Raw genomic sequence first — 13,493 nt, 5'->3', positions numbered from 1 at the left:
TGTTGTTTCCATCCTGTACCTGTCCCGCAGGTGTGTTGTTCGGATGTACTGATCCTGTGCAGGTGTTGTTACACGTGGTCTGCCACTGCGAGGACGATCAGCTGTCTGTCCTTTCTCCCTGTAGCACTGTCTTAGGCGTCTCACAGTATGGACATTGCAATTTATTGCCCTGCAGGAACAAACACCAGCGCATTTGGGAAAGCATGGTGTGCAGGAAAGAGGTTGTGGTCAGTGTAAACCACAATAGGGACCACACCCGACCCCACATATACAGTGCCTTGCGAAAGTATTCGGCCCCCTTGAACTTTGCGACCTTTTGCCACATTTCAGGCTTCAAACATAAAGATATTAAACTGTATTTTTTTGTGAAGAATCAACAACAAGTGGGACACAATCATGAAGTGGAACGACATTTATTGGATATTTCAAACTTTTTTAACAAATCAAAAACTGAAAAATTGGGCGTGCAAAATTATTCAGCCCCTTTACTTTCAGTGCAGCAAACTCTCTCCAGAAGTTCAGTGAGGATCTCTGAATGATCCAATGTTGACCTAAATGACTAATGATGATAAATACAATCCACCTGTGTGTAATCAAGTCTCCGTATAAATGCACCTGCACTGTGATAGTCTCAGAGGTCCGTTAAAAGCGCAGAGAGCATCATGAAGAACAAGGAACACACCAGGCAGGTCCGAGATACTGTTGTGAAGAAGTTTAAAGCCGGATTTGGATACAAAAAGATTTCCCAAGCTTTAAACATCCCAAGGAGCACTGTGCAAGCGATAATATTGAAATGGAAGGAGTATCAGACCACTGCAAATCTACCAAGACCTGGCCGTCCCTCTAAACTTTCAGCTCATACAAGGAGAAGACAGATCAGAGATGCAGCCAAGAGGCCCATGATCACTCTGGATGAACTGCAGAGATCTACAGCTGAGGTGGGAGACTCTGTCCATAGGACAACAATCAGTCGTATATTGCACAAATCTGGCCTTTATGGAAGAGTGGCAAGAAGAAAGCCATTTCTTAAAGATATCCATAAAAAGTGTTGTTTAAAGTTTGCCACAAGCCACCTGGGAGACACACCAAACATGTGGAAGAAGGTGCTCTGGTCAGATGAAACCAAAATTGAACTTTTTGGCAACAATGCAAAACGTTATGTTTGGCGTAAAAGCAACACAGCTGAACACACCATCCCCACTGTCAAACATGGTGGTGGCAGCATCATGGTTTGGGCCTGCTTTTCTTCAGCAGGGACAGGGAAGATGGTTAAAATTGATGGGAAGATGGATGGAGCCAAATACAGGACCATTCTGGAAGAAAACCTGATGGAGTCTGCAAAAGACCTGAGATGGGACAGAGATTTGTCTTCTAACAAGACAATGATCCAAAACATAAAGCAAAATCTACAATGGAATGGTTAAAAAATAAACATATCCAGGTGTTTAGAATTACCAAGTCAAAGTCCAGACCTGAATCCAATCGAGAATCGGTGGAAAGAACTGAAAACTGCTGTTCACAAATGCTCTCCATCCAACCTCACTGAGCTCGAGCTGTTTTGCAAGGAGGAATGGGAAAAAATGTCAGTCTCTCGATGTGCAAAACTGATAGAGACATACCCCAAGCGACTTACAGCTGTAATCGCAGCAAAAGGTGGCACTACAAAGTATTAACTTAAGGGGGCTGAATAATTTTGCACGCCCAATTTTTCAGTTTTTGATTTGTTAAAAAAAATTGAAATATCCAATAAATGTCGTTCCACTTCATGATTGTGTCCCACTTGTTGTTGATTCTTCACAAAAAAATACAGTTTTATATCTTTATGTTTGAAGCCTGAAATGTGGCAAAAGGTCGCAAAGTTCAAGGGGGCCGAATACTTTCGCAAGGCACTGTACCTCAAAATGATGCAACGCCCAGATTAAGGCAAGGGCCTCCTCCCCCACTGAATAATTCAACTGATAGCTGTTAAACGTTCAGGAGAAATAGCTAACAGGATGTTCAACACCTCCACCTGCTTCAAGCAACACGGCACCTGCCCCCACATTACTGGCATTCACATATAGGCTGAAAGGCTGTACCAATCGTGGGACAGCCAACACAGGGTCAGAACTAAGAAGCATTTTCAAAAGCACTCTGACAGCAGGAAGACCAAATGAAATCAGCCCTCTTCTTCAACAGATCAGTCAGAGGTGCTACAACTGTGGAGAAGTTGCAGCAAAACCCCCGATAATCCTCAACCATACCTAGGAAGCGTTGCAGCTCCTTCTTGGTGGTGGGCGGTGAAACAGGTCGATAGCGGCCACTTTAGCCCGCACCAGGACAACATGACCCTGCCCGACCACTCTGCCGAGGTAGGTCACTGTTGCCTGGGCAAACTCACATTTGGCTATGTTCACAGTGGGACAGGCATCAGCTAAACACTCAGAGTCCGTATCCGCACCAGATGTCACTCCCAAGTATCACTTTAAACAACCACATCATCTAGATAAACAGCACAGCTTTCAAGGTCAGAGATCACCATATTCATAAGACTCTGAAACGTAGCAGGAGCGTTGCGTAGGCCAAAACTCATGACCGTATAGGAGAAAAGACCTGAAGGAGTAATAAAAACATATTTCACAAGCTCTTGATGACAAAGGCACCTGCCAGTAACCCTTCCGCAAATCAAACTTGCTGACACACCGGGCAGAACCAACCTGGTCAACACAATCTTCCATCCTTGAGAGTGGGTAACAGTCAGGTTGTTACACTTAACCTTCCGGTAGTCAGTGCAAAATCTAAGGGAACCATCTGACTTGTTCACCAAGAGACATGGGGAGGCCTAACTGGAGAATGATGGAACAGCGATATCATTAACTAGCATGTACTTAATCATACACTTAATGTACTTTAGCATGTACTTAAGTCCAAGGGACGTACAGTGAGGGGAAAAAGTATTTGATCCCCTGCTGATTTTGTACATTTGCCCACTGACAAAGAAATGATCAGTCTAAAATTTAATGGTAGGTTTATTTGAACAGTGAGAGACAGAATAGCAACAACAACAAAATCCAGAAAAACGCATGTCAAAAATGTTATAAATTGATTTTAAATTGATAAAATTTGCATTTTAATGAGGGAAATAAGTATTCAAAGAGCTCCATTTTGGTCTCACTAAATTGTCAAGGCTCAGCTCGCCGGTCAAACAACCTTTTCATCCTCACCTGAGAGGATTCTAGTTTTTCTTAAGCCATTTCACAAGCTGCATACAACCTGTGTCAGAAACCACTAACATATAACACCTATTTGGGGGAGGCTCAACCACCTTCTAATCCTCCTTTAAGGAGTTATCCTTTAAGGGACCACGCAGAGTATGACCAAAAAACAAGGTCATTAGGACTGAATCCAGTGCTCTCTTGTGATACTTCTTTAAGGGTCCAACACAATCAATAATCAAATGCTCAAATGGCTGGCCTGTAACAGGAATAGGTTGTAGCGGGACTGGCCTTAACATCTGATTAGGCTTCCCAGTCAGCTGACAAACATGGCATGTTTTGATGTAAGCGGAAATGTCTTTCTTTGTGCAAGGGTACAGACAATGTATTCAAACCTATCCCTTGAATCAGGACACTGATTGCTGTATCTGTCTCCAGAGAAAAAGGCAGAACAGACTCCAAAACAAACGATTCAGAGACACCAGTGTCTCGCAGAATCTTTACTGGCACTTGCACATCACTTCCCAATAGTGAAACATAGCCCTCTGTGACAAACGGCGAATAATCAGTACTAAAAGGTTTGGACAATTCTTGAGCTTGCGCAACTGAATTAAGATGAGGAACAGGCCCAGCTAACGCAACAGGTTTTACATTTGTTCTGGCCAATCTGCTGACCGTTTTACCAAAGGACAGGACATTCGTTCTTCCAGTGGCCTTTACCTTGACAATAATTACAGATTTTACTTACATCATTCTGTCCACAGGAACCACGTTCGGATCTAGATGTATATGTCATTACCAGAACCAAAGGAATTTGCTGACCGAAATCCACTTGAACTGTTCCTTTGCCCCCATCTCGCATATGGGATGCTCCAAAACTGCTTTTGTGGGTCAGTACGTACTCATCTGCCAAAACAGCAGCTTCAGATGCACTAATTTATATAGGTAGCAAGACGATCAGGGACAGATTCTTAAAATTGTTCAAGGACAACCAGGTTGCACAAATCTTCCAAACAAGTGACGATGAATTGAGTTAACAAATCCCGTGAGAAACAGTCCCATGTTGAGTTTTCACCTTTCTTCAACATTCTGAAATACTGTCGATGCACTTCAGGGACCAACTCGTAAGCATGCAGGACAGCAGTTTTAACCTTTAGGTAATCGTCACCATCTGTAGCGCTAAGAGATGAGTTAGCCTCCTTAGCCTCATTGGTCAAAACACACTGTAGCATCAAAGTACGGTCTGCATCAGGCCAAGCCCGAGAGTCTGCTACACATTCAAATAACATAAAAAATAGATGAGGATATTTTTCTGTAAATATAGGCAACACCCGGAGATTACCAGCAACATCAAATGGTGGAGAACGACCAAGGGAAGAGCGTCCCATTGGGGAGGTTGAGTAGCCATTCTCAAAAGAAAATTCACCTGAAAGCTTGCCTTCTCTGACTGATGTTGCAACCACAGTTTAGCTTGTTCCGTATCCTGCTTCAACCTTTCCGGATCTTTGTCATGATTTAGCTACAATAAAAGTAACTATTTTTCTGCTCAAATGTCAAACCAGCACTAGACACAATTGGTACATCCAATACAGCTGGACTAGGTTCACTCAATTCTGCCTTCAAAATACCAGCTGAAAGCAAAATAGCTGACAGAATCGACTTCACTGTATCCTTGAGACATTTGTCACTAATCTCAACAAAATACTCACTCAACTTCAAAAGCTGCTCCTTGTAAACTGCATAAGCAACTCTTCAGAAGGAGCATGGACAAAATCCTCAATAGACGCCATAATGCTGCTATCAAATGAACAGATTAGTAGCCCAAACTTTGAACTGCCTTAATGAGTACATCGACTACAGAACAAGTACATAGCTGACTTAACAGTGCAAAAACAGATGAGTATGACTTGAGTTTCCCCAAATCCTATTGTTAAACTTAACCCTAGTCTTCGGTGGCTTTGCGGCGGGTATTGATGCACTAGAGCCTGCTGTCACGATGGAACCAGCTGGTAACTAACCCCGAACCACAGATGCTTCCGAGACATCTGCTCTGACCGTTATCACCACACAAAAATAACAAACAATGCACAACGTGCCCCCAGTGGGAACACGCCGCTATACCTAACAGGGGGAAAGACCATAGCTCTGGGCAATGAGTTAAGTCTGCCTCAAAACTTCTCACTGTCAGACATTGCAAAGACAACTCACCTCTATAATCCGATGACCCAACAGGGAACAGACTAAAGTGTCTCTAGATAGTACAGGAAAAGAGACTTCGTGGTCTTCTCTCCACCGATGCACCAAATCAAAACTTGTAATAATTAAACAAACAAGTCATCAAATTGCTACTTAAATTAAAAAAATTGTACCATCGTCTTTGAAATGCAAGATAAAGGACAATATATGACTTAGGAATCTAGGCGCAATTAAGATTTTGGCCACTAGATGACAGCAGTGTATGTGCAAAGTTTTAGACAGATTTTATGAACCATTGTATTTCTGTTCAAAATGTTGTATCAAGACTACCCAAATGTGCCTAATTGGTTTATTAATACATTTTCAAGTTCATAACTGTGCACTCTCCTCAAACAATAGGGTGGTGTTCTTTCACTATAATAGCTACCGTAAATTGAACAGTGCAGTTGCAATACAGCTGCAATACAGCGCCCTTAACCACTGCGCCACCCGGGAGGCCTAATTTAGAATTTTGATTAACCACATTATATATATTTTGAGATATGAAGACTTTATTATAAATTAAATTAAGCTGTTCCATGAAAATGTGCATATGAAAATCATGTGCATATGAAAACTGTATAAATGGTACAATAACTTGGCACTCCAAAATGGAAAAGGTTGCCGAACACAGGTTGCCGACCACTGACTATTACCAGCAACTTCAGGAGCATAACTGCAGAATCTGTGAAGGCCAGCAGTAGTGGGGGGAGGAAGGTCAGGAACAGGTTTTTTTCTTCTGGTTGGTCTCTGGCTCCCTCTTTAATCATTTGTGTGTCTTCATTTTTAATTGCAGTGCTTAAAGCATCGGACAAGCTCAGTAGCCTACATATAGTTAATTTTATTCAAACATAGGGTGTGTCTATATATAGAAAAATACACATTTAAAAAGTTTGACCAATTGATTGTTTTAATGAGCAGACGACTCTCGGTCGACCAAGATTTTTTTTTTGTCGGGGACAGCACTAGTGTGTGCGTGTGTGTTTGTGTGTGCGTGTGTGTGAGTCAGAGAGAATACAGATGGGCCGGAGATGAGAGGGAGAGACACATCTGGCTACTCCACAGTGCTGCGTTTCAGTGGGGGGGGGTAAGGGAGGGGGTAGGGTGTGTGTGTGTGTATCTTCATAATATGTGTGTTGCGAAGAGGCTAGGACAGAAAAGAGGTCACATTTCTCTCACACTTGGTAAAGCACCGAATGTAATTCACACCTGAGCCCAGTGTGGATGGAATGTAAGAAATCCTTCAGTCTCTACCGAATGTTATTTTGAGAAGATCTGACTGTCATTGACCTTTTTGAGACATACAAGTCAGATACAAGATTTACCACTACTTCAACTGTGTAACTTGTAACCTGACTTGCATTCCTCTTACCTTTCCTGTCTTCCCTTCACTGTCCTATCCGTTCAATACCACCACAACAAAAAAACAGTAATTGCTTCCTTCAGATAGAATAGCTAGGGATTTTTTACCAATTCTATAGCCAATTGTGCTTAGTGTTCTGGTACTTACTATGCGTGCTGTCACACATTCTAATTCTCCCTGTCTGTCTGGAATATGGAGGTAATAGATTTCTGACCCAGATCCTTCTCCTTAGTGAGGAAGGGATTGTCATGAAAAGGAAAAAGGGGGGGTGTTAAGACTGCTTTCCTGATTGGAGACGTCTATGGAAAGTCACCTGCGTCCCCCTTCTACCCTCAAGCAACACAGCAGGAAAAATAGGTTTTCATAAGAAAATCATGAAAACACACTGTCCCGTCAGCTTGTTGAAATAGAATAGAACTGAATGCTCAGTGAGTGTTTTCATTTTAATACAATTTTGATAAAACATTTAAAAAAAGAGGAGGAAGAAAAAAGCAAAATGGGGGAAAATAGCTGGAATTGGTTATTTGGAGGCTGTTGGGATTCTCAGGTTTGGAAAAACTCCACGGTCCTCACAGAGCGCCAGCAGAGAGTGTTTGTGTGCCCTGTTCACGGCAGCTATAACAGCAGCTAGCGGCAGCTATAACAGCAGCTAGCGGCAGCTATAACAGCAGCTTCATGGGAAAATACTGTGGCGCTCTTACGGAGTGACCTGTTCCTATTGGTCAATCCTCCAACTCTCTCAGCATGGGGACGTCCCAGCAGTCCCAAGGCTCACCATGAGAAACCAGAGACCGCAAAGCACCCTGGGAGGAGGGCAGCTAAAGCATTCCCCAAACACTGCCAGTGAAGGAGCCTACTGTTCAGAACCATGCTTTATTGAGTTTTCATTTATTTTTTTAAAAAACGGTAAGGAGATTTCGCTGTTGACCCCACTCCCAGAACTCAGAGAGAGGCGTTTTATGTTACAATCGATAATAGAGTCCAGTTGACAAGATTCCTCCTAGTAGTGTACTTGGTCTGTTAGGTCGCCATCCATGGCATTGACTGAAGCTTCAGTTCTCCCTCGTGAATTGGATCTCTACTATTTGACTCTTTGGATACCCCTCAGTGGAAGGACTTTAAGGTAAATTGGCTCTTGGGTGAATTGGATTTCTTTGTTGAATGTAATGTAGATGGAGTGAGTTTTGTATTTGGCATTCGACACTTGAGAAGTTGGGAATGCACACCACAGGTATACTGTAAAAATAAATGACTCTGCAGGAACAACACCATGGTATGGTAACTTGTCTCTTTACATGGGTCAAATTATTTGGCTTTTAACCATCATACTGTATATGATTTTCATACACATGATGCTATCATCATTTACCTGTTTTTAAAAAATGTTTTCACTATTATTCTACAATGTAGAAAATAGTAAAAGTAAAGAAAAACCCTTGAATCAGTAGGTGTGTCCAAACTTTTGACTGGTACTGTATGCACGTGCAGACACACACCCACACACACACTCATGTACACAAACACACACTAACAAACACCTGTACACTCACACATCGAGGCTGAAAGAAGTACATTTCTCAAGGATGTGCAACACAAAGCCCCCCAGAGCCTTTACACTATGCTGTCTCATGTTGGTAAGGGATTCTTAATAAGGCACATTCATTTCTCTATCTCTTTCTCTCTCTGTGTGTCTCTCTCTCTTTCTCTCATCTGGCTACACCCTGACTCATATCTGCAGCAAGGACAACACCGCTAGAAGGACTGTTACAGTGTAACAGAGGACTCATCTTAAAAGACCTCTTATTAAGATGGCTCCAGAGGGGAGGCTGCCGTTTTATGGGCTCTTAACTAGTGATGCACCGATATGACATTTTAGGCCGATACCGATATCCAATATTTAAAATTTTAGCGGCCTTCTAAGCATTCTAGTTAAATTCGTTAACACACACACATGGACGCAGTGGTCTAAGGCACTGCATCTCAGTGCAAAAGGTGTCACTACAGTTCCTGGTTCGAATCCAGGCTGTATCACATCCAGCTGTGATTGGGAGTCCCATAGGGCGGCACACAATTCGCCCAGCGTCGTCCTGGTTTGGCCGTCATTGTAAATAATAATTGTTTTTAACTGACTTGCCTAAAGGTTACACACACTCACACACACACACACACACACACACCACACTAACCAATACGTTATTTTGTTGGCATTTACATATGTCGACATTACCAGTAAAATATAATCAAAACCTATTTCTTTCACATGCGCCGAATATAACAGTGAAATGCTTTCTTACAGGCCCTAACCAACAGTGCAATTTTCTTTATTAACAAATAGGTATTAGGTTCACAATAGGTTAAATAAAGAAATACAAAACAACAGTATTAGACAGTGAAAAGTAACAGTAGCGAGGCGATATGCAGTAGCGAGGCTAAATACTGGCACCAGTTAGTCGGGCTAATTGAGGTAGTAGTATGTATATGTAGGTATGGTTAAAGTGACTATACAAATATGATAAACAGAGAGTAGCAGTAGCGTAAAAGAGAGTTTGGCGGCGGGACACAATGTGGTGGTGGACACAATGCAGATAGTCCGGGTAGCCAATCTGCGGAGGCAACGGTTAGTCGGGCTAACTGAGGTAGAATGTATAGTTAAAGTGACTAGCAGTGTAAAAGAGGTGTTGGGGGGGGACACAATGCAAATAGTCCGGGTAGCCATTTGATTACCTCTTCAGGAGTCTTATGGCTTGGCGGTAAAAGCTGTTGAGAAGCCTTTTGGTCCTAGACTTGGCGCTCCGGTACTGCTTGTCATGCGATAGTAGAGAGAACAGTCTAGGGCTGGGGTGGCTGGAGTCTTTTACAATTTTTAGGGCCTTCCTCTGACACAGCCTGGTATAGAGGTCCTGGATGGCAGGCAGCTTAGCCCCAGTGATGTACTGGGCCATACCCACTACCTTCTGTAGTGCCTTGCGATCGGAGGCCGAGCAGTTGCCGTACCAGGCAGTGATGCAACCGGTCAGGATGCTCTCGATGGTGCAGCTGTAGCACCTTTTGAGGATCTGATGACCCATGCCAAATCTTTTTAGTTTTCTGAGGGGGAATAGGCTTTGTCGTGCCCTTTTCACGACTGTCTTGGTGTGTTTGGACAGTCCAGCTTGTTGGTGATGTGGACACCAAGGAACTTGAAGCTCTCAACCTGCTTCACTACAGCCACGTCAATGAGAATGGAGGCGTGCTCGGTCCTCCCTTTCCTGTAGTCCACAATCATCTCCTTAGTCTTGGTTACGTTGAGGGATAGGTTTTTATTCTGGCACCACCCGGCCAGGTCTCTGACCTCCTCCCTATAGGCTGTCTCGTTGTTGACGGTGATCAGGCCTACCACTGTTGTGTCGTCTGCAAACTTGTGTTGTAGTCGTGCCTGGCCACGCAGTTGTGGGTGAACAGGGAGTACAGGGGGGGACTGAGCACGCACCCCTGAGTGTTGAGGATAAGCGTGGCACATGTGTTGCTACCTACCCTCACCAACTGGGGTCGGCCCGTCAGGAAGTACAGGATCCAGTTGTAAAGGGAGGTGTTTAAGTCCCAGGGACTTAAGTCCCAGGGATCTTAGTCATGAGCTTTGAGGGTACTATGGTGTGGAACACTGAGCTGTAGTCAATGATTAGCATTCACACGTAGGTGTTCCTTTTGTCCAGGTTGGAAAGGGCAGTGTGGAGATGCAATCTCTATTTCACATCTGTGGATCTGTTTGGGCGGTATGTAAATTGGAGTGGGTCTAGGGTTTCTGAGATAATGGTGTTCATGTGAACCATTATCAGCCTTTCAAAGCACTTCATGGCTACGGACGTGAGTGCTACGGGTCTGTAGACATTTCGTCAGGTTGCCTTAGTGTTCTTGGGCACAGGGACTATGGTGGTCTGCTTGAAACATGTTGGTATTACAGACTCAATCAGGGACATGTTGAAAATGTCAGTGAAGACATCTGCCAGTTGGTCAGCACATGCCCGGAGCACACATTCTGGTAATCCGTCTGGCCTTGTGTATGTTGACCTGTTTAAAGTTCTTACTCACGTCGGCTGCGGAGATTGTGTTCACACCATCGTCTGGAACAGCTGATGCTCTCATGCATGCCTCAGTGTTGCTTGCCTCGAAGCGAGCATAGAAGTGATTTAGCTCGTCTGGTAGGCTCTTGTCACTGGGCAGCTCGCAACTGTGTTTCCCTTTGTAGTCTGTAATAGTTTGCAAACCCTGCCACATAGGACGAGCGTTGGCACCGGTGTAGTACGATTCAATCTTAGCCCTGTATTGACACTTTGCCTGTTTGATGATTCGTCAGAGGGCATGGCGGAATTTGGTGACCGAGTCACTGTTGCTTCCTGCTTTAATTTTCGCTTGTAAGCAGGAATCAAGAGGATATAATTATGGTCAGATTTACAAAATGGAGGGCAAGGGAGAGCTTTGTACGCGTCTCTGTGTGTGGTGTACAAGTGATATTTTTTCTCTCTCGCATTTAACATGTTGATAGAGATTAGGGAAAAACTGATTTAAGTTTCCCAGCATTAAAGTCTCCAGCCACTAGCAGCTTACTTGCTGTGCTGTTTCAAATGGAATGCCATTTGGGTCTTAGTATGTCAAAAAAGATACACGTCAAATAACACTATTTGACGTGTCAAGTAAGCTTTTTGACCAATCAGGACCTGAATATGACTGCACGTCACATAATTTAACGCATTCATACATTTTTTACGTAGTTATTACACATTGATTACACTATCACTCGTATCATCAATACGTATGCTATGTTGCTGGTAAAGTTGTCTCGCGCACCTACAGTGGTGGTCATAAAAAAAAGCTAGCTAGCTCATGGATGCAAACAATGTTCTTCCCCAGAAACATAGCAAAACGACATCATCTGTTTCAGTAGCTATCGTTAACTAGCTAACTATATAGCTAGGTGTCATCATCTAAAATTACCCTAATTTATAAGACCGTTCTTATTTGATTGATGGTGATCGGACCCATCTATGTGAAGCTAGCCACAATGGTGGACTTTGCGGTTAGCCTTCAAAATAAAAGTATGTCTTTGACAGTGATGCAAATGACAAATAGTATAATTACTATAATTCTACTATACAAATAATATAATTATGCCATAATTGAATAGATCTTGCTAAATGAGGTTGGAATGTTGTTATATAAAATCAGCAAAAGACAATAATTTGTTAATTTAACAATCTGTTGAAATCACACTGGATGTATTACAATTTAGAATTGCATTGGGGGCATACTTATTTCACTGTACAGCCTTACCTATGGATTGTGGATCAATGACATGGGGTATCAGTCTACTCAGGGACACCCAGAGAACATTAGCATCGTAGCTATTACTGCGGGACTCTGAAACAACTGTGAATTGAGCCACATTTATTGTCAACCTATATGTATTGAACACTATTCCATAGGAAAAACAATACTGTGTGGATGTTTTGGAGTCTGATAACTCTGAGGAGGACGTTGAGAAAAAATATATTGGGTATTGATTAGACTGTTAGCCCCTTTCATTGATCCCCAATCCTTAGGTAAAGCTGTACAGTGTAATATGAATGTCAATACACACAATAGGCTGACTGGGGAGGGGATTTCACACAGTCACAGTCCCACGATAAGAGCTACAACACTAATATTTGCATAAACTCTTCATAGTTGTGTTCTGTGGGTGTCATCAAGTAGACTGGTAACCCATTTCATTGCTTCACATTCCAACCTTGTTTAACATTATCTAGTCTAAATATGACATGATTCCACTGATTGTAAGTGTCGGCATCTCATTCAAAGAGATACTTTTATTATTCACAACACATAACCCGGTCGGGTCGAGCCTCACTAGCCAGATGAAGCTAGCTGGATACTTATAACGTTAGCTTTGGGCAACAGGCTTAAGTAGCTGGATAGCTATTTATTTTCATGAACTGAAGTTCAATTTCAATAGGCGAGGCAACGATTACCAGCTGCCTATAATTGGGAACCATACAAAACACCAACATAGAAATATTGAGCTAGAACACCCCCTAGTCACGCCCTGACCTACTACACCATAGAGAACCAAGGGCTCTCTATTGGCAGGGCGTGACAATATAGCCTTGCTATTGTTATTTTACTGCTGCTCTTTAATTATTATTATTTACATTTTTGGGGGGTATTTTTCTTAAAATTGCATTGTTGTTTAAGGGCTTGTAAGTAAACATTTCATTGTAAGGTCTACACATTTGATTTGAAAAGTGATGCATTCACTGTATGTAGCCATATACAGTATTTAAATGTTGTATTTATTTATTTATTTCACCTTTATTTAACCAGGTAGACCAGTTGAGAACAAGTTCTCATTTACAACTGCTACCTGTCCAAGATAAAGCAAAGCAGTGTGACACAAACAACACAGAGTTACACATGGGATAAACAAACGTACAGTCAATTACACAATAGAAAAAAATCTATATACAGTGTGTGCAAATGTAGTAAGATTAGGGAGGTAAGGCAATACATAGGCCATAGTGGCGAAATAATTACAATATTTACAAATGCAACAATTTATAACAGCTAGACTCACCTTAAAAGACTTTGACATCTCTGTGAAAGAGACACACTGTTAAAAGTGAAAATAAAAGCTTTACTCATTCAAGCTGAAATGCTTGAAAGCTAACATC

At 42.4% G+C, this 13,493-nt stretch overlaps 1 protein-coding gene across 1 annotated transcript in view; it reads left to right on the top strand.

Moving 5' to 3' along the window:
- Positions 1-13,493, top strand: part of LOC110507118 (LIM domain kinase 1) — an 81,619-nt gene that overhangs the window by 12,946 nt on the left and 55,180 nt on the right. The window lies entirely within an intron of this gene.

Source organism: Oncorhynchus mykiss, chromosome 27 (genome assembly GCF_057628025.1).
Source record: "Oncorhynchus mykiss isolate SJ-2025 chromosome 27, ASM5762802v1, whole genome shotgun sequence".
NCBI lineage: Eukaryota > Metazoa > Chordata > Actinopteri > Salmoniformes > Salmonidae > Oncorhynchus > Oncorhynchus mykiss.
The sequence above is the reverse complement of the archived record's forward strand: the minus strand, read 5'-3'. Positions and strand labels throughout refer to the sequence as shown.